The following is a 13,847-nucleotide window of genomic DNA, read 5'->3' as shown; positions in this document are numbered from 1 at the left end:
TGAATCACATCTTATTTTAATTATTTTTCATATTTAAATAGTGTTTGAATATCATTTTTATTTTTTTCTTTGAAAACAAAACAGTTTTCGCTTTGAAATAAAGTGAATTTTCTTTTAAAATAAAAGAAAAGGTGTCTTGCATGTTGTGGGGGTCATTTTTCTTTAATTAAAACGAAAATTGTCTTTATTTTTATTTTTCATATTGAATTACACACATCAAATATGCAAGGGTTTTATGTAATTCTATTTCAAAATTCTTTTTTTAATAATATTGACTTTTTTTTGAGAATTTTCTTTATTGAAAAGATATGTTTATGTACTATCATTTAATTTAACTCTCCTTTTTCTTATTTTTTTGGAACTCAAGAATTACTTTAATATTAAATTAAAATGGGTGTGTGTGTGTGTGTGTATTTATATATGCACATATATAACATGTAAGATCAAGAAGCTGTACATAATTTAATATAGATGAAATGTACCTATCAAGATATATACTTTTGGTCTATTACTTGATCATTTTATATCTTACAATCACAGTTGTAGAATTTAACTGAATAATATTTAACTATTCTTAAAATATTTATAATGATAGCACGCAACAAATTACACCACAGCAATATCAAACATGTTTTCTAATTTTTTTGGTGCCATTTTTTAATTTTAACCATGATGATAATTCGATCGAGTCAAATTTTAGACATTGTGGTTCACCCTGAAACCGATACATTGCTGGGAAAGATCTGCAGGATGGCTCACTGTAAGTTCCTTCACTCCCTTTATGTGACTGAATTCTTAGCACTTGTTTTATCAAATCATTACTCCTTGACCTCCAATGCTAGCAGAAGGGAACCTTTAAAGGTAGTGGTCATGAATATTCCGATGAAATAATGGGAGAAGTGACAACACACAGGATTATATCAGAGGTGGAATCACATCGATCTCTTGACATATTCAATGTATTGGACACTAAAGTTAGAACTAGGGGAGGGCTGGAAATTGGAATAGAAAAAGGAGTGTGGGGCTAAATTAGCAGGAGGGGGTGATGCCAATGCTCCAAACAATCAATTTTCCTTCACGAAGCACTTCTCTCCTGTAAAACTATTGTCATCGTCTGAAGAGGGTGGCATTTGATCATTTCATTTTGAATTTAGGTTGAATTTTTTTAATTTGTTTTAAAAAAATTGTTAGTAAATTATTTTTTTAGTTTTTTTATTGATTTGATGTGCTAAAATTAAAAAAATATTTTTTTAAATATTTTTTTTAAAAAATACAATTACGAGTCCCATAAAAACAAACTACTAGCTGAAAGGTTGTGGTGCTGGTACCTCCAAGTCATTTTCAACGTAAAGTTTATAGAAATAGAACGAGATGAAATTTCTAATTTCTATGTACTGGATTGAATTATAACAATAAAGAAATTCAAAGAAAATAGAAAACAGAGACAAAAGGTATCTTTTAATTAAATCTGATCCCGGAGCTTATACATCTCTCTGCGCGCGCGACACTAACAAAATGACAGGCGTCGTGCAATTGGAACCCAAACTCCAAATTTCCGCCATGGGAAAGTAGAATTAATTCACACAATTTCAAATCTTAAGGAGATGATATGAGATTATACTAGCTAATTAAGCTTCGATAATTTGGGCTTAGAGTGGAAGGGCTGCTGAGAATAATAAATATTTTTCCTGGTCGGAAAGGTTAGCGACTCCTTGCACAGAGAAAATGATCATTCTTTAAGTTGAAAAGACATTATAGCTTCCATCACCTTCTCCAAACGGCACGTTTTCAACATTGATTGTGTTCTTGCAACTTTATCAAACTCTCTCGGGCCAGGGAAGAACGTGGAGAATTGTAAACCTGTTCCTTTTTCACTTTTGACTCTCCCTCTCTTGATCTTGGCTTCCTAGCTGTCATCAGTTTTCCACTTCAATGTCGGCTAATTCGTCAATGATGCATTTATATATCTCTCTCTTGTCTTTGTTTTCAGAGGGCCTATTGGTAGGGCCATTTAAACTTTTAATCTTACGATGACAAAAAAAAAAAAAACAAAACTTGTCTCTTATTTTAAAAAAACTCTGGTCCCAGAGGCATTTTTTTAAAAGAAAACGATTGCCTCAACAGCGTTTTTTTCCTTCCTATTTTTAAATATTTTTTAAATGTACTCCTTTTAAAAAAAATCCAGCTTCAAAGCATGTTTTTACTTATTAACGTATTTTTTAAAAATATTGATGAAATAATAGAGTTTGAAAAAAAAATAGCTAAATAACAACATATATACATGTAATCATTAAAAATAATAACATTCAAATTTGTTTCTATTCATAAACAAGAAATTTCACAAAAATATAAAATGAAATTGATTGCACATGAAAAGAGATAAAATAAAAAAATAAAAAAAAAAAGAGATTTGACCATAACACAAATAGTATCACCACCGAAAGAATTTCAATAAAACTTTTCTTGCAATGTTAAAATAGGTCACAAACAATGAAGTGAGCCACATTTTTTATTACTTGATAAATTGTTACTTATTATTTTTTGACAGTAAATATAACCTACTTAGGCTAGCTTTACTAATATTTTATTATATTTTTAGATTTTTTTTTGATATCCTTATTATAACATGGTTGATATTATAATTTGAAGCTTTGATATACATTTAATATTTATTTTTATTTTTATTTTTTTCTTCTACTATACAACTCATTTCATTGTTTTTTTAATGTATCGTTTTTAAATAGCGAGAAGTTTGAATGTTATTATTTTTAATTGTAAAAAGTATAAACTATATTATTTTAAAAAATCTTTAAATGGTATTAATGTTTTTTAAAAAACATGTTAATTTTTTTAAAAAAAATCTTAAAACACCCACGTTTCCTGTCTAGCAGATGAGTTTTTTTAATCTTTATAATCCCCATTCAATTACCAATATTACATCCATATCAACTCACCAGTACGTTTCACGTGCTAAAACATCTAATCCACGATGGACTGGGACCGTCAACTGTTTTATGGATTTACGAGACTATTTAAGGGATGCCTGTCGATTTTATTTTCTCTCCCTTGTGCCACTGGTTTTTATTACGAGAATGTTTGGCGTTTTGGTTGAATTGTTATTTTAATATTTTATTTTAGATATTTTTTATTTATTTTGATATATTAATAAGAAAAATAAATTTAAAAAATAATAAAAATATTATTTAATTTATTTTAGAAAAATATTTCAAGACATAAACTTCACTTGTTCTTTAAAACAATCACTAAAGAATAAGGATTTAAACCAATCACTAAAGAATAAGGATTTAAAACAATCACTAAAGAATAAAGACACCAAGACATTTAACTTTATTGAGACTTTCAGGGAAAAAAACATGCGTGGTCTCATGGTTGGATATTTTGGTTTGTTCTGGACTTTGATTATGAAATATGGTACGATGAGATTTTAAGTTTTTGTTATTAGTCATTAATCATTCTTTCAACAAAATCTATAAATAAAGGGCGTGTGATATTCTGGGAGTTTTTTTTTTGAAAAATATCACAATTAGAGGAAAAAATTTAGAGAATAATATAGTTTGAATTTTTTTAAAAAAAATAGCATAGCTTCAAAAAAATTATTATTCAAAATCATGGCTTTAATAAAAATTAGTTTTGAAACCAAAGCTTTAATAAAAACCACTACTTAGAATCATGGGTTATATACAACCAAAATAACAGATCTAATTAAAATATATGTGTTACACTAAAAAAACAGCACAGAATCGTGATTAGAAATAACAGTTTTGTTATACATTCACTATTGTATCATTAATAAAAATAATGAAAGTATTTTATTTCTCTATATTTTTTATATTTTTAAAAATTTTATCAAATCATATTAGTTTGGTAAAATATTCAAATTCACGACATGTGAATGATAAAAATTAATAAAGACATGTTGAAATTTATAAATATACATACCAAATTATTCCTAAACACAAAAAACTGAAATATATAAAATATAATTTCCTCGTAAGAGAAACTACACATAAAAAAATTAATTAGAACTTTTGATTTTTCACAATAAGTTTTTTTAGATTAGATTTTCTTTTCTCTAATGTATTTCATTTTATTTTAAAAAAGGAATATTTATTGTATAAAATATATTTAATTCATTTACAAGTCGTTATATATTTAGTATATTTAATTATAGTTTTCAACATCTGCGTGCATGTTGCAAATCTCACTCTTCTTTAAAGTTGTAAATTTGATCAGAGAGACCACGCAGAATTATTTAATGAAAATTTAAGGTTCATTACACTCAGTTTTAAGTAGAAGGATAGATTTGATTAAAAAAAAAAAACTAAAGAGATCACACCGTGTTTTTGTCTGCTGGGTGGTAGTACTTTTCAATGCACTGAATTGATTTTTACGGATCTTCTTTTATATATGATTCTGACCTCTTTATATAAAAACAAAGACATCAAATAAAAAAAAAAAAAAGCTTTTCGATCGTTTTATGAAACACGCCATGGGGGCTCGATTTGCAACAGTAACAGAATATTAGAAAGTTGTCTTTCGCATGTAGCCCGGGATCTAGGAAGGGAAAAGAGAGGGAGAAAAAAGATAGAGAATTCAAGGTGAAGATGAAGCAATCATGAGAATTGCAGAACTATTCTACATGTGCTGATATATAAAGCTGCAAGATCATGGATGGTCCTCCCTCGATATGGCCCGCTGTGTCAGTAGTATCTTGTTCTGATGTGATGATTCTTTCTGGAACTACCAAGTCGGATGGATAGTTATCCTCGGAAAAGCTAAGACTTTATCATGTGAACTGAAGAAATTCTTTGGGTTTCATTTCATGGGGAGGGATGTGGAATCCTCGATGCTTAGACATCATCCTTTCAATTCTCAATCACTTCAAACCTATCATTGTCAACACTTACGCGTCAGCATCCTAAACTCTCATATGATTGGGCCTTTCCGTTTTCAAAGACATCAACGCGTTTTTTAGAATTAAGGAGTTTTTGTTTAGAGATTTATTCATTTTTTTAATTTTTAATATTAATATGTCAGAATTATAGAAAACAATAAAAATTTAATTTGATAATTTTTCAAAATAAATATAATTCTAAAATGCATTCAAGCACATTCTCAAACACTGATTAACCTCTTTTATCTAACTTCATAGGGGTTTATTTGTTTTTAGGTTTTAAAAATACTTTTGAAAAAAATTAATTTTTTTATTTTTTTAATTAATAATTTCTTTTAGTATTTTCATATAGCACTTCACCTATCCCCTGTGCCAAAAATTTCAAGATGATGCATGAACAAAGGGCTTTTCAAATGGTGGTAGGTCCAACGAACTGAGAGGCAACTAGTCACCAGTTGAAAGGCATTCAAATCTTTTAAAAGCCTTGGTGATTGGATTTCAAGATGCCCTACCAAAATGCCAACTACTAAGCTACCCCGAGAGGAAGTACTAATGATAAGATGCCGGGGGTTTGTGGCTACTCAGTTTACGTGGCCGGGATGCTGAAAGAACTTGGAATATGACAAGGACATTTAAGAGGCAACGAAACAAGGTTCTCATTCTTCAGAATAACAGGCTGCAAAGAAAGGGAAAAGCCATTTTCTGATGATAACTTGAAGGAGGCAAGCGTCATTTTGCCTATATTTACTGTCTCGTCGTTATGATCCCCCGCCTCAGAACCCAGATACAGCATGCACTGTCATTATTTGGTTGCCATCCAAGTTTTAGCATTTGACACCTACCACACTGCCACGCGCTGGAAGGCTCTCAAAATGCAGTGCAAAAGAGATGCATCCGAACATGGAAAAATTTATAGCTAGCGTGACTGATACAACAGTTCAATTTCCAACTTCATCCATTCCTGCGAAACAAACGCACGCAGACCTCCTTTGCCTTGCATGCGACCGCACGACTAAAAATCAGATGGGCAAACTAGAAAACACTGTTCTAACAATAAACTAGCACTCAATAGTCTCCAGGAAAAAGAAGGTCACTATTTGGCATCAAACGTTACATTGGATTCTCCACAGCCCAGGTTGATCTCCACTGCTGTGCCACGGAACAAACATTAAGCTAGCTTAGCTACTTCACCCTCTCTCTTTTTTGTGTGGGGGAGAATTATTGCCTTTTATCTCCATGAACTCCCACAGCAAGGACTCCACTTCCTGTTCCCTATCCCCGATGAAACATGCCCTCAAGCTTTACCATACCATGCCGATCAGGAAAAGGTGAAACTTCATGAGCCATATCAATCATCAATCGAAAAGTTTCAAGCACATCTGATTAAACCTTGCACACTGTATAGGCATGGAAAAGGAAGCATCCAACTGAAAAGACAAATTTCCAATATGGCTATCCACGTATAAGATGTACAAAATTGAAGTAAGCCTTCACTAAACACAAAGTAACATTCATGCATGACTTCAGGTAAACAACTAACTTGAATGTTTTATTTACATATAACAAAGGTTTTGCTGCTTCAATTGCTCGTATCCCTTTCAGATACCAGGTTCCTTTAGTAATAACCTACTTCCCGCTCTTACCATAGCTGTCTCTAAGTGTTACAGTTCGATTGAAGACAAGCCTCTCAGAAGTAGAGTCCTTGTCGCCCACAAAGTAGCCTGGATTGTGAACGGAAAACACAAATATTAGACGGAGTGGAACAGCATTAATGTCATACATGTAAGAAACAAAACTACCATAGCAAAACCAGTTGCATTGGACATCTAGCTTGGAAAAATATCAAATGGAATGGAAAGGGGTAGTTGCATGTGTTTTAACACCAATTAAGAAGCAGAGTTGCACAAAATTAGTGACTCCAAAGCAACAATTGCAACCTTTTATGCTAAACTTGAACATCACATTAACCAAAAACATTCAACTCCACCTGCAGCATCCACCAATATATCTCACTTTCCAAAGATATTCAGACAATCTAAAACCAAGAGATCTGAAATTCACCAAGGCATTTGAACTGGAATCTGTCTTCAATGGCAGCATATCTCAGTGATGGTACAGCATATGCCCCAGATATCTGCAAGCCAATCTTCAAGTTCTGCAGGATTCTGACAAAATAAATGCATAAGTCATGAGATATCATTCTGTTTTGCTGTGGCAGGGATGAAGGAAAGAATATGAACAAATCCACAGAAAATAAAGAACTGCCAACCTCGGAATTAAATAGTTTATCAAACAATCTAACTTCTATGCTTAGTGGATCAACTTCCCGTGAAGGTTCAGCAACCCAGTGTATAACTCCCTGTGTATAGACAAGTTATATTGCAAAGGGTCACCAACAAGCAGCAATAATATTAGCGATCTCAAAAGAATGCCATTCACAAAATCATGCACAATAGGCATTACACATCATTTTGATACACAAGAATTAGCAAAATACTGTGTGGAAAAAATAAAAAAACTTTGGTTTTGTCTTCTTGGAATGACCGTTCTCGGCTCAGATCTCAACAATAGTCTCATTATCATCAGCAAGGACTACTTCTGTGCGCTTTATCAGGAATGCATGCCAGCCCACAAAAAAACACCTTCCATGTTGCGGCAACTTTCTAGAAAAGGATTTGCATACTGAGCACAAAATCTGCCCAGGCAATTTTATGAAGGGGAAAGGTGTGTGACAGTGCGCCAAAGTCCTGCATAACTGAGCAGGACAGATTTACCATGAGCAAGCCCATAGTAGTCCTTCGAGTCTTTCATCCAAAAATGAGATTTTTCAATGCATAAAACTCTGGAAAATCGAAGCTGGATAACAGGAAATAATAAAAAATGAAAAATTAGAATATCGCTAGTGACATAAAAACAGTCAATTTCATCATCTCATATTCTTTACTGTTTTCCATTTGGAAGGCCAGAAGGCATAAAAATGAAGATAAAAAAAACTTGTAATTTCAAGAGAAAACTCTGCTTCTTTAATTAGAATGTGTTATACATGTCAATGCACTTATAAAAGCATTGGTGTTTGGCTTATTTTAATCATTCAAGGTGAATTTTGATCTTTAGGAACTGTTTAACATTAAATTGCAAATTTCTTGGCAGTCAGTTGAACTTGGTCCAGCTAGTCCTTCACAAGCTAACCCAATCCAGTGTATGGAGGTTAAACCTGGTAAAAGTGGCACCCGTTGAAACTTTTGGACTCGTGATGCTTAGAGTTGACAGTTTCATAACAAATGCTGAGCACAATCCCAAACCAAGAAGTCTATTTTGCACCTTCACCAAACACATAAAATCAGATTTCAGCTAGAAAGTGATATTTACCCTGTAGAAAGCAGAAGAATCTTCTGTTGAGGCATCGGGCCATTTTTTAGCATCAAGATCCACAACCAACCCAGAGTCCAGGTTGGTAATGATTACCTGGAAAGATAGAAAAGCTGAGATGGAAGCAAGAAGAAAAATGTTCACAAGGAAAGAACACATACAAAACACACCTTTAGAGGCTGCAGCACAACCATTGAACGGGGTGCTGTTCTGTTTAATTCTTCTCTTATGTGATACTCAAGCCTTTCCAAATGTATTGTACAACAATCACTAGAGAGGTACGACAATTTTTTAGAAAAACAGCAAAATAAATCTGATTAATTGGGAATCTCTGACTACTTGTCTAAATATGTTATCACAACCTTCTAGTAATACCAATTCCTCAGACAAAAGCATTGATTGCAGTTGAAGTTACACCCTCTACGCCTTAAACCAGCTAGAGTCATCAATTGAGGGTCATCCCAACCATCAACAAGCTTCTTTGTAACCAAGAAATTTAACTGCAACAGCAAAACTTTGTGATTAGATTTATCATGAAACAGAACCAGGTGATCATATTTCAAGGGTTCAACAAAATGGTACAATATGGTTGCTTGCCTTCCGCTTTGACATCACATTGCTGGTAACATTCAGTCGTGAGTATTCCCACACATAAGGTTGATAAAGATCCAACACATGTAACACCCGGTAGTATGAAGCACACCGGGTCACAAATTCCAGAGTGCAGAGCTGACCAAGAAATGAATGAAGTTGAAAAACAAAAATCCAAACAGCATTCCAACTTGCTAAAAATATACAAAAGTTGACTGTTTATCAGTACTCAAACTTAAAGAATTGTCTTGAATAAATGACATTCAAGCTCACTTGGAAATGTAATTGAGAGCCTTTGTGTGAGAATGACAATTTCAGATTATTGTCAGTTAGGAAATTCCTAATCCAGATATGAAATTGAAAGCCTTAGTGTGAGAATGGCAACTTCAGATTATTGTTAGTCAGGAAATTCCTTCTCCAGAAATTGCTTGAGATCAAAACTAAGTTATTTCAAATGCATTAAAATGATTTTTAAAAAGCCGTTACCAAGATGCACAAGACGATTATAAACAAAGACCTCCATACAGAAGTAAAAGTAAAACTTTTTCACCAGCCACTGGCATCCAATTGATAGGCCACTGTCAAACTTGGCATGTCTTGGAAATTCAGCCTCAAGATTATCTCAAACAAACTAGAAAAAGAAAAAAAGAAGAAGATACCAATCAGATATCTTGGTCCTTTTTCCATACACCAAAATAGACAGTAGTGAAACAATATCCTTTCTAACATTTCAGAAACAGCATTCAAAGACATGTCAGATAGCTAGCAGATAAAATATGAACAACCAACATCTTCAAAGTTAATACTAGGAAAGTGAAACAAGAGAAAACAGGTGCCTATAAAAAAAATATAACATACCGAATGTGTGATGCAAGAAATATATCTTTATGTCTGAAAACAAAACTTGTCATCAAGAGAGAGCACCAACTAGAATGCAGGTTTCAGTACAGAAAGGCTGCAATAAAACCCTAAGCTTGAGATGCAAGAAAGATGATAGGGGGACAGGTGAAGGACGAAGATAGAGTTTGTCTCCGCATTCATAAATTTCTGTGCAAGATAAAACCAAGGGGTAGCATAAAAAAGAAGAATCCCTGTCTTTCTCAACTCGCTTCTCCTTTCTGTTGCTGGAAAGGGGTTATTACACGTGTCACGGTGCATACCAATGCCAGCTTCAACTTTCATTCTCTTATAGCCCAAATAAGCATGAGTATCAATCCAGGTGATAATCCCACGTTATCATGATGATGTGGAAAACCAAGAACTAAAGAAATAACAACGGTGGCCCAAAGCACTAGATAAAAATGACAGTCTGCTTGTTCAAAGCAAAGTAGATAACTAGGTAAAAAACAACATGGAGAAGTAACTTAAATTTTAAACACTGTTACACTGACCATTTGTTCGATAACAGAGCTCCACTATCGATCCCTTGTTTAGTTCAAATACTTCATTAACAGTCTGCTCAATATCTTCTTCAGAGACTTCAACCCCTGCTTGCAAGTACAACAAAGTTACTAATGTCTATTACTCCAAAAAGGAAATTAATCAACTAAGAGTGGCAAAACCACTCCGGGTGAGTAACTCATTTTAAAAAGATGAGGAAATAACAATGAAATATAAAGTAGAACAAACAGATACAGCCACAACAGAAACGGAAACCATAAAAACATAACATGATCCCGGTGCATATGACATAGCTCAGTTATGTTCTATCAAAAGGATAGCTTACCAACACCACAAGCTTCTTCAAATCCCTTCAACTCAAAACTCTCTGAAGCAGTACTGGATAAAAATGAAAATGCAGCTTCTAGCTGGGCTGGGGTTTTAATCTGCAAAAAAAATTAGAGCTAAGTACTAAGAATCGACCTAATTACATCAAACAAAATATTCTCATTTAAAACTCTGATTCAAAATTTGCAAGCATTAAAGGAAAGAAAAAATTAAGAGAAAACCAACTAGTCACGCTAAAAAAACTAGTGTCACCAGAAAAGGTCAAACAACATATAACCCGAACTTAACAGCATAAAAAAACAAAGGATCAAGGATATTGCAGTCCATACCTTTGTGGTGACAATACATCCAAGCAAAGCAGGGCAGTGAATGAGGGCATTTGCTGGGTACTTAGTAGCAACCTGTCAAGCGCACGGGAAGCAACCGTGCTTCACATTAGTACAATATAGAGAATGAAAACCCCTTTGAGCTTTGGATTGAAAGAAAATAAATCCATGGAACCCAGATAGCCAGATTTTACTTTCCAAAAGAGAAAGGAAGAATGAACAAAGGCATAACCATCAACCAACCACGAGGAAAGTAAAAATTTCACGAAGTTGTGATGAAAAAAACAGTTTCTACTTTTACTCCATTGTACAGCCTGTACACGTCAAATTATCTAATCGTACCGTGTAAAGAAGATTTCCAATTGTTCGATTGCATCCCTCTGTGACACCAGCCTGAAAACAACAAAAGAAAAAACATATAATAAAAAAAAGAATAGAGAAGTAATTTTACCAAAATTTCAAAAGAAAAAAAAGAAAACACCACACAGAGGTTTGTCGTTGCTCCTCTTTGAACAAAGCTCTGAATTATTTCAGAAACTCAAAATTAAGATTATCTTCACTTTCTAACGCACCCACGCATCCCTCAAACATAAATCCAGTGAATGCAGTTAAGAAGGAGAAGAAATCGAATACCTCGTGAATAACAGCAGTGAGATTGTTGGTAACCTTGTTGTTAGCAATGGTATTACGAGCAGTCCTTTCATCCAGACCGGTCTTCAAGAACAGCTCCAATCTCTCTTCTTCCTTCACCACCATTGTTTAATTTTTTCCAGATAGAGAGCTACAGAGGAGGATTTGGATTAGCCTTGTAAGGTTCCGGATTTCAAACTATTTTTTTTCTTTTTAAGTTTCGAGATAGAAAATTGATAAAACCCTGATTGAAGGCTGGAATGGAGCGGGGAAGTGAAAGATTGAAGAGAGGAAACAGTGACTGACTGTGCGCGTTTTCCTTTTCTCGGTATTTTTTCAGATTCTTTAGCTGTGGACACGCGGCGGACGACCGCTGCTATATTTGTTGGTGTATGGTAACGGAGTGCATTCGCTATTCAAGTGTTTTCAATTAAAAATATATTAAATTAATATATTAAAAGTATTAAAAAAATGTTATTTTAATATTCTCAAACGGAAACAATCTGGAAAAGCAAAAGGATATCAATGTAAAACAGGCTACCCATTTTGCGCGAACTTGAAAACCGTTAGATTATTCTACGAGTCTCCTCTTCACCGTCGGAAATGGAATGAGAGAGGAATCAGTTACATGTCCTGTCAAGGAATTGGGGCGGGCTGTATTTTCTTGGCTCCCTATTGGTTCTTGATATTTTTCGAAATTATTACAATTAAGATTTTTGTGCCGCAAGTACCGATATCTATTGGAAGTAGCCTTTTTCGATAGGAATACATAATTCATTCGCGCTGTGATCAATATTAAATATTATTAATAAAGCAGAACAATAAAGTATGGTTGCAAGGTACGATTATCTCCTTTCTTTTTTAAATCCTTTTGGACAGTAAACAAATATCTTAAAGGGCAGGCTACAAGGAGTGGACTGGTCAGCTTCGGCCTGGTTTCAAGTGGGTGTTTGGGCTTCGACCGAAGGCTTCTATTGGGCCCTCACGTCACTGTTGTCGGATCCAATAGGCCGGAGAAAACGAATTAACGACTTCATGATTTTATAATTTTGGATACATCCTCTTAATTGTTTATTGCAGGGTCGCGTAATTAGAGTCGTGCATCCTCTTAATTTCTTTGCAGATTACAAACGTCAAAGCATGAGCCTTCCTATTGCCTTTCATCCAAAGTTCTATCACACCATGATTCTGGTTGTTAGCAAATGAATAGGTTGTTTTGCATTGTATTTCAACATATATTTGGATATTATGAAAAAATATTAAATTGATGTTTTTTGGTGCTTTACAATAGAAAAGGTAAAATATATATTTTAATTTAGTTCAAATAAATAATAATTTTAAAAAACACTTTATATCATAATAATAAACACACACACCAAAAAAAAAGCTTACATGTATATAGTTGGAACATTCTTCACTTTACTTAATCGCATTTTAAAGCTAAATATGCATTCTTATATGATTTGAAGTTTTTTTTGTTATTTTTTAATTGTTAGTGTTATATAAAAAAATTAAAAATAAAGTAATTGGTAGCCTTGTTTTTGTATCAAATAGAACGCATTGGTAAGCAATAAAGCTTTAATTAAATCTACTGTCGTTGTGAATGGCACTATATGAGATAGAGAATAATATTAATTATATATTAGTATTTTATTTAAAAGTTTAAGTTATTGAATTGATATAATTTTTTGATGTGATATTAAAATTTTAATGATTAAACGATCTCGAATTTGAATCTCATTATTCTCATTTATAGTGATAAAAATTAAATATAAAATTATATAAATCTGTATAAATTTTAAGTTGAAAAAACTTTCACTTGAAAAAATATATTATAAAATAATATAGATTATATACTAGAATCTTATCTAAAAGTTTAAATTATTAAATTAAGATAATTACTTGACATTTGAAAAACTAACAATCATCTTAATAAATATATACTTGAAGCAAATAGCAAGTAACCAGCAGATGTTTTATTTCAAACCCGGCAGAAATTAAGGAGTCAAACTTTTATATTATTGTAATTTACTCCTTGTTTTATTTATGTTCTGTAAAGGATAGATACGAGCTTGAAGGAATTTTTCTGGGAGGGAGAAAGGCACATGTAGCTAGGTGCTATCTACCATATATTTTTTGGAAGGAAGAAGGGGGTATTCGAATTTGAAAAGACTAAAAAAATTAATTAGGTGAACCTAATCCGTGGGTTAGCCATTACAATAATTTTTAAATTTATAGACTCAAGTCTAATGCATTACAACAAATTTTAAATTTTAAATTCCATCATC

The 13,847-nt window shown here is 32.9% G+C and overlaps 1 pseudogene; it reads right to left on the bottom strand.

Moving 5' to 3' along the window:
• Positions 1-6,295: 6,295 nt before the first annotated feature.
• LOC105119099 (glutamine--tRNA ligase-like) lies at positions 6,296-11,929 on the bottom strand (annotated as a pseudogene).
• Between the last annotated feature and the right edge of the window lie 1,918 nt (positions 11,930-13,847).

Source organism: Populus euphratica, unplaced genomic scaffold (genome assembly GCF_000495115.2).
Source record: "Populus euphratica unplaced genomic scaffold, PopEup_1.0 scaffold5.1, whole genome shotgun sequence".
Classification (NCBI taxonomy): domain Eukaryota; kingdom Viridiplantae; phylum Streptophyta; class Magnoliopsida; order Malpighiales; family Salicaceae; genus Populus; species Populus euphratica.
Note: the sequence above shows the minus strand (reverse complement) of the source record. Positions and strands in the feature narration are given on the sequence as shown.